Source organism: Triticum aestivum, chromosome 3B (assembly GCF_018294505.1).
Source record: "Triticum aestivum cultivar Chinese Spring chromosome 3B, IWGSC CS RefSeq v2.1, whole genome shotgun sequence".
NCBI classification, from domain to species: Eukaryota; Viridiplantae; Streptophyta; class Magnoliopsida; order Poales; family Poaceae; genus Triticum; species Triticum aestivum.
The window spans coordinates 476,626,104-476,633,812 of NC_057801.1; positions in this window are offsets into that span (position 1 = coordinate 476,626,104).

Consider the following 7,709-nt stretch of genomic DNA (forward strand, 5'->3'; position numbering starts at 1 on the left):
GCACCGACGACTAGTGTGTGAACATGAATGTAAAGTCGGTGAGAAATATGTACTCCCCCAAGCTTAGGCTTTTGGCCTAAGTTGGTTTAATACCAGTGACCGCCTGGCTGATATCCATAAGTAAAACTGGGGTAGTACTGAGATGCAGAGGCGACCGCCTCCTGAGCAGCAGCGTGTTGGCGAGCTGCCTCCATTCCCCTCTCATATTCAGCTGCTTCTTCCTTGGTGACAACATATCTTCCTTTTGCCTGATAATCAAAAAGGTAGGGAGCAGGAAGAGTAACAGGGACGGCGTTGCGTCTGTTATAGGTTAGTCGATAATGGAGGAAGTGTTCATTCCTCTCAAGAAAATGATGATCAAACATAGCTTCTTTATCCAAATAAACAGGAGGTACAATCATGTCCCCCTCTCGTGGAGCTATATTAAGAAAATTAGCCACACGGGTTGCATAAATTCCTCCAAAGATATCACCCCTTCTACTATTATTCTGCAACCTACGTGCAACTATTGCCCCCAAGTTATAACCTATATAACCTAACACAGCACTCTTGAGGACACAAAGATCAGGGGCACACATGTGACATACTTCGTCCTTACCATTAATGCATCTACCAATAAAGAGAGCAAAGTAATGTATAGCAGGAAAATGAATGCTCCCTATGGTAGCTTGTGTTACGTCCCTAGATTCTCCCACAGTAATACTAGCAAGAAAATCTCTAACTTCATATTTGGGAGGATCATTAACATTACCCCACTGCGGGAGTTTGCAAGCAGTTGTGAAATCCTCTAAATCCATGGTATAAGATGTATCATAAATATCAAACATAACACTAGGAGAATTATGCGCAGAAATATATTCGAACCTCCGCACAAAGGAATCAGTCAATTGATAATATTGAGGACACTTATCTTGTAAGAAGTCCTCCAGCTCGGCATTACACACATACACGTCAAATTCCTCCTTGAAGCCTGCTTCGACCATAAAATCATCGGATGGCCACTCGCAAGCCCATACATTTGTGTCCCTTGGCAAATTAACATCTTGTTCACGTATAGCAATCCTTGGCCCTTTCTTTGCCGAGGAACCACCTTGGTACATTCTTCTAAGCATATTTCTTTTTCAAGCAACAATCTCCCAAAGCAGTTTTGTGAATGGAGCTTTGAGCTAAGAGATCGAAAATCGTAGCAAAATGAGTTAGAACTCGGGCTTGAGCTGGATGGGGATTTTTTGGGTAGAAGATGAAGTGTGTGGGTGCTGGCATAAGTGGAGGGGACCCACCAGGGGCCCACGAGACAGGGGGGCGCGCCCTACAGGGGGGCCCTCCTCTCTCGTGGCCTGGTGCTTGGCCCTCCTGTAGTGTTTTCAGTGCCTAAAATCCTCAAATATTCCAGAAAAAATCGTACTAAATTTGCAGGGCATTTGGAGTACTTTTATTTTCGGACTATTTTTTAATGCACGGATAATTCAGAAAACAGTCGGATAATACTATTTTTGCTTTATTTATTCTAAATAACAGAAAGTAAAAGGAGGGTACAGAAGGTTGTGCCTTCTAGTTTCATCCATCTCGTGATCATCAAAATGAACCCACTAACAAGGTTGATCAAGTCTTGTTAACAAACTCATTCCGAATAACACGGAACCGGAGAAATTTGGAATAACACTAAGTTACCTCAACAGGGATTTGAAAATCCCCAACAATAAGAATATCATACTTTTTCTTGACAGTAGGGAGAGGAAATTCAAAATCTCCAAAAATGATAGTTGGAACTTTTTCAATAGAATTGATGCTATGAACTTGAGATTGTTTCCTCGGAAAGTGTACCGTATGCTCATTACCATTAACATGAAAAGTGACATTGCCTTTGTTGCAATCAATAACAGCCCCTGTAGTATTAAGAAAAGGTCTACCAAGGATAATAGACATGCTATCGTCCTCGGGAATATCAAGAATAACAAAGTCCGTTAAGATAGTGACATTTGCAACCACAACAGGCACATCCTCACAAATAATGATAGGTATAACAGTTGATTTATCGGCCATTTGCAAAGATATTTCAATAGGTGTCAACTTATTCAATTCAAGTCTACGATATAAAGAGAGAGGCATAACAATAACACCATCTCCAAGATCACATAAAGCAGTTCTAACATAATTTCTTTTAATGGAACATGGTATAGTTGGAACACCTGGATCTCCAAGTTTCTTTGGTATTCCACCCTTAAAAGTGTAATTAGCAAGCATGGTGGAAATTTCAGCTTCCGGTATCTTTCTTTTATTTGTGATGATATGCTTCATGTACTTAGCATAAGGATTTACTTTCAGCATATCAGTTAAGCGCATACGTAAGAAAATAGGCCTAATCATTTCAGCAAAGCGCTCAAAATCCCCATCATCCTTTGACTTGGATGGTTTAGGAGGAAAGGGCATGGGTTTTTGAACCCATGGTTCTCTTTCTTTACCGTGCTTCCTAGCAACAAAATCTCTCTTATCATAATGGTGATTCTTCGATTGTGGGTTATCAAGATCAACAGCAGGTTCAATCTCTACATCATTGTCTTTGCTAGGTTGAGCATCAACATGAACATTATCATTAACATTATCACTAGGTTCATGTTCATCACCTGATTGTGTTTCAGCATCAGAAATAGAAATATCATTGGGATTCTCAGGTGTGTCTACAGTAGGTCCACTAGAAGCATGCAATGTTCTATCGTTTTTCTTCTTCTTCTTTTTAGAAGAACTAGGTGCCTCTAAATTATTTCTCTGAGAATCTTGCTCGATTCTCTTAGGGTGGCCTTCAGGATACAAAGGTTCTTGAGTCATTCTACCAGCTCTAGTAGCCACTCTAACAGCAAAGTCATTTTTATTATTCAATTCATCAAGCAAATCATTTTGAGCTTTAAGTACTTGCTCAGCTTGAGTAACAACCATAGAAGCATATTTCCTAACGCGGTGAAGTTCATCTTTAACTCTAGCAAGATTATCACCTACGCGTCCTATCTCGAAAGCATTATTCTTTAACTCTCTACCAACATAAGCATTAAAACTTTCTTGTCTAGCCATAAAGTCATCAAATTCATCTAAGCATGGGCTATGAAATTTAGTAGAGGGTATTTCAACTTTATCATATCTATAGAGAGAATTTACCTTTACTACCTGTGTCGGGTTATCAAGACAATATGGTTCTTCATGCGGTAAATTAAGACCATGTATTTCTTCAATAGGAGGTAAATTCTTAACATCTTTGGCTTTAATACCTTTTTCTTTCATTGATTTCTTTGCCTCTTGCATATCTCCAGGACTGAGAAATAAAACACCTCTCTTCTTCGGAGTGGGTTTAGGAATAGGCTCAGGAGTTGGCTCAATTGGTTCAGGAATTACTTCAGGAACTGGCTCGGGAAGAGTCCAATTATTTTCATTAGTCAACATATTATTCAATAGTATTTCAGCTTCGTCGACTGTTCTTTCCCTGAAAACACAACCAGCACAACTATCCAAGTAGTCCTTGGAAGCATCAGTTAGTCCATTATAAAAGATATCAAGTATTTCATTTTTCTTAAGAGGATGATCAGGCAAAGCATTAAGTAACCGGAGAAGCCTCCCCCAAGCTTGTGGGAGACTCTCTTCTTCGATTTGCACAAAATTATATATTTCCCGCAAGGCAGCTTGTTTCTTATGAGCAGGGAATATTTAGCACAGAAGTAATAAATCATATCCTGGGGACTACGCACACAACCAGGAGCAAGAGAATTATATCAAGTCTTAGCATCACCCTTCAATGAGAACGGAAATATCTTAAGGATATATAAGTAGCGAGACTTCTCATTATTAGTAAACAGGGTGGCTATATCATTCAACTTGGTAAGATGTGCCACAACAGTTTCAGATTCAAGGCCATAAAAAGGATCAGATTCAACTAAAGTAATAATATCAGGATCAACAGAGAATTCATAATCCTTATCAGTAACACAAATAGGTGAAGTAGCAAAAGCAGGATCGGATTTCATTCTAGCATTAAGAGACAGCTGCTTCCATTTAGCTAATAATTTCTTAAGATCATTTCTATCATTGCAAGCAAGAATTTCCATAGCAGCTTTTTCATTCATAACATAACCCTTAGGAACAACAGGTAAAACATAATCATTGGGGGGACCTTCATCATCACTATCATCAGTAATAAGATCTTCAGTAATTTCATTCCCCCTAACTCTAGCAAGTTGTTCATCTAGAAATTCACCTAATGGCAAAGTAGTATCACTCACAGAAGTAGTTTCATCATGCATAGCAGAAGTGGCATCATCAATAACATGCGACATATCAGAATTCATAGCAGTAGCAGGTTTAGGTGTCGCAAGCCTACTAACAACGGAAGGAGAATCTAGTGCAGAGCTAGATGGCAGTTCCTTACCTCCCCTTGTAGTTGAGGGCAAAATAGTAGTTCGATCATCTCTCAAGTTCTTCATAGTGATCAACAGATATAAATCCCAAGTGACTCAGAGAATAGAGCTATGCTCCCCGGCAACGGCGCCAGAAGTTAGTCTTGATAACCCACAAGTATAGGGGATTGCAACAGCTTTCGAGGGTACAGTATTCAACCCAAATTTATTGATTCGACACAAGGGGAGCCAAAGAATATTCTTGAGTATTAGCAGTTGAGTTGTCAATTCAACCACACCTGGATAACTTAATATCTGCAGCAAAGTGTTTAGTAGCAAAAGTGGTATGATAATAAAGGTAACGGTAGCAAAAGTAAAGATAAGTGTTTTTGGGTTTTTGTAGTAGTTGTAACAGTAGCAACGGAAAAGTAAATAAGCAAAGAACAATATGTGAAAAGCTCGTAGGCAATGTATCAATGATGGATAATTATGCCGGATGCGATTCCTCATGCAATAGTTATAACATAGGGTGATATAGAACTAGCTCCAATTCATCAATGTAATGTAGGCATGTATTCCTTAAATAGTCATACGTGCTTATGGAAAAGAACTTGTATGACATCTTTTGTCCTACCCTCCCGTTGCAGCGGGGTCCTTACGGAAACTAAGGGATATTAAGGCCTCCTTTTAATAGAGAACTAGAACAAAGCATTAGCACATAGTGAATACATGAACTCCTCAAACTACGGTCATCACCGAGAAGTATCCCAATTATTGTACTTCGGGGTTGTCGGATCATAACACATAATAGGTGACTATAGACTTGCAAGATAGTATCAAGAACACACATATATTCATGAAAACATAATAGGTTCAGATCTGAAATCATGGCACTCGGGCCCTAGTGACAAGCATTAAGCATAGCAAAGTCATAGCAACATCAATCTCAGAACATAGTGGATACTAGGGATCAAACCCTAACAACACTAACTTGATTACATGGTAAATCTCATCCAACCCATCACCGTCCAGCAAGCCTACGATGGAATTACTCACACACGGCGGTGAGCATCATGAAATTGGTGATGGAGGATGGTTGATGATGACGACGACGACGAATCCCCCTCTCCGGAGCCCCGAATGGACTCCAGATCAGCCCTCCCGAGAGAGATTAGGGCTTGGCGGTGGTTCCGTGTCGTGAAACATGATGAAACTTTCTCCCTGATTTTTTTCTCCCCGAGACGGAATATATGGAGTTGGAGTTGAGGTCAGAGGAGGTCCAGGGGGCCCATGAGATAGGGGGCCGCGCCCTAGGGGGGCGCCCCCTGTCTTGTGGACAGGCCGTGGTCCCCCTGGCACTAATTCTTTCGCCAAATATTCTTATTAAATCTAAAAAGTGCCTCCGTGGATTTCCAGGACATTCCGAGAACTTTTCTTTTCTACACATAAAACAACATCATGGCAGTTCTGTTGAAAACAACGTCAGTCCGGGTTAGTTTCATTCAAATCATGCAAGTTAGAGTCGAAAACAAGGGCAAAAGTGTTTGGAAAAGTAGATACGTTGGAGACGTATCACCCCCAGAGAGGGCCCTGACCCGCTTCCGCCGAAGAAGCGGCTAGTCCTCTGCCGCCGAGACGAGGGCGCGTGGCAGGAGGCACCGAGGCCCTGGTACGAGCGGCCGCCGCCGGGGTTCCCGCTGCCCTTGTACGCCCGCATCGAGGGCTCTGGAGAAGAGAGCGTCGAGCGACACCGACGGTGCCGCTGTCGACGCCGGCGGGTCACGGCGGTGCGCGTCGTTCCCTCTGGATTCCACACTGAGGGCTCGTCTTGCGAGATTATGCTCCACGCAGCCATGCCTCCTCGGTCTTGGATTCGCCTTCCTTTCTCCTTCGCCTTCGAGATCCCGCCGAGGGGGCCTCTTGAGCTCTGGCTGCAGCATGCCAACTGCAGTACCCCTGCAACCGGAGCGGAGGTTGAGGTCGTCGCTCCGGGCAAGGTCTACATGACCCATGGCTGGGGCGAGATCGCCTGGATCTGTCGGACAGGGGGCACCCTCGAAATCCACCTCGACTACGATGGCGCCTCCTTGATGTTCTTCAAGTTCTTCGACGTGGAAGGACGCCGGCTGGAATGCTGCCCCGAGAAAGGCGGCTGGGGCATCATTGTGGCGAGGACCAGGCCCGCCAATCGCTTCCCCAGCAGCTCCTCAGGCGGCAACGAAGGTGCTGGAGGGTCTAGCAACTCCGCAGAGCTTCATGCGACTCCGGAGACGAGCGACGACAGCTACGAGCCCTCGAGCTCGCGTCGCGCTCGGAGCAGGGCGGGCTCGTCAGGTCGCCGACGCCACTGATCTGGATGGGGTTGGCGCCGGTGCCTGATGGCCCACTGTTGATGATGGCGTCTCCTGCGGAGGCGCGCGTAGTTAGCACTCCTTAGGATTAGCACCTTTTGTTCCCTGCGAGAAATCGAAGTACCACCCCACGGGGGTATGTAAGGCGCTGGCCATGTCTTTTGTAAATATTATATGCTCATGACAAATTAATGCGAGATGCTTGTCTGTCCTGGCTTGGCTCCCCCTTTCTTTCCTCACGAGGGCTTGGTGCTCTACGCTGACAGGTCCCGGTCCCCAAGTAGGCTTCAGCCGTCGCTGGTATGCCAGGTCGTGATGCCGTGGTCAAGGCCAGGAGGTGAGCGTCCCAAGGTTCAGTAAGAGCCCCTGAGTCGCGATGCTCAGGAGGTCCCCTTTAGCGCTCAAGCAGCTTCCGTTGGGCGAGAAAGGCAAGCAACGTTGCCGTGACAGAGCTGCAGTAGGCGAGGGTTAAGCGCTGAGTCGAATCAGTTTTCGCGTGACTTATCTCGTAGGTTTGGAGTAGCTCTCGGCCGAGTGTCGAGCCTGCGTGACGGCAGCTGAGGTGTGGCTGGGTTAGGCCCTTGTGAGCTTCTTCCCTCTCCCCCGCACTTTCCTTAATGCTCTACATCCTCAGGTCCCGGCCCTCGAGCGAGCTCAGCCGCCGCTGGTATGACAGGTCGCGATGCCGTGGGTCAAGGCCAGGGGGTGAGGGCTGGAGAGCCAGTAAGAGCCCATGAGTCGTGATGCTTAGGCGCCCCCCTTTTAACATGCAAGCGGATTGCGCCGGAGAGAAGGAGAGAAGGCTCGCGACGCCACCAACGTTACTCTTGGAGCGGGTCCTGCATATCAATCACGAAGGGGGAACAAGGTTTGTCGTCACGGTTGCCAGCCAACCATTGGTCGCTCCGAGGGAGTGATGGGGGCACTGAGGGCCTGGTGAGGTGGCGCCTTGCGGGGCTGCCGCGGCCAGAGCTCGGCC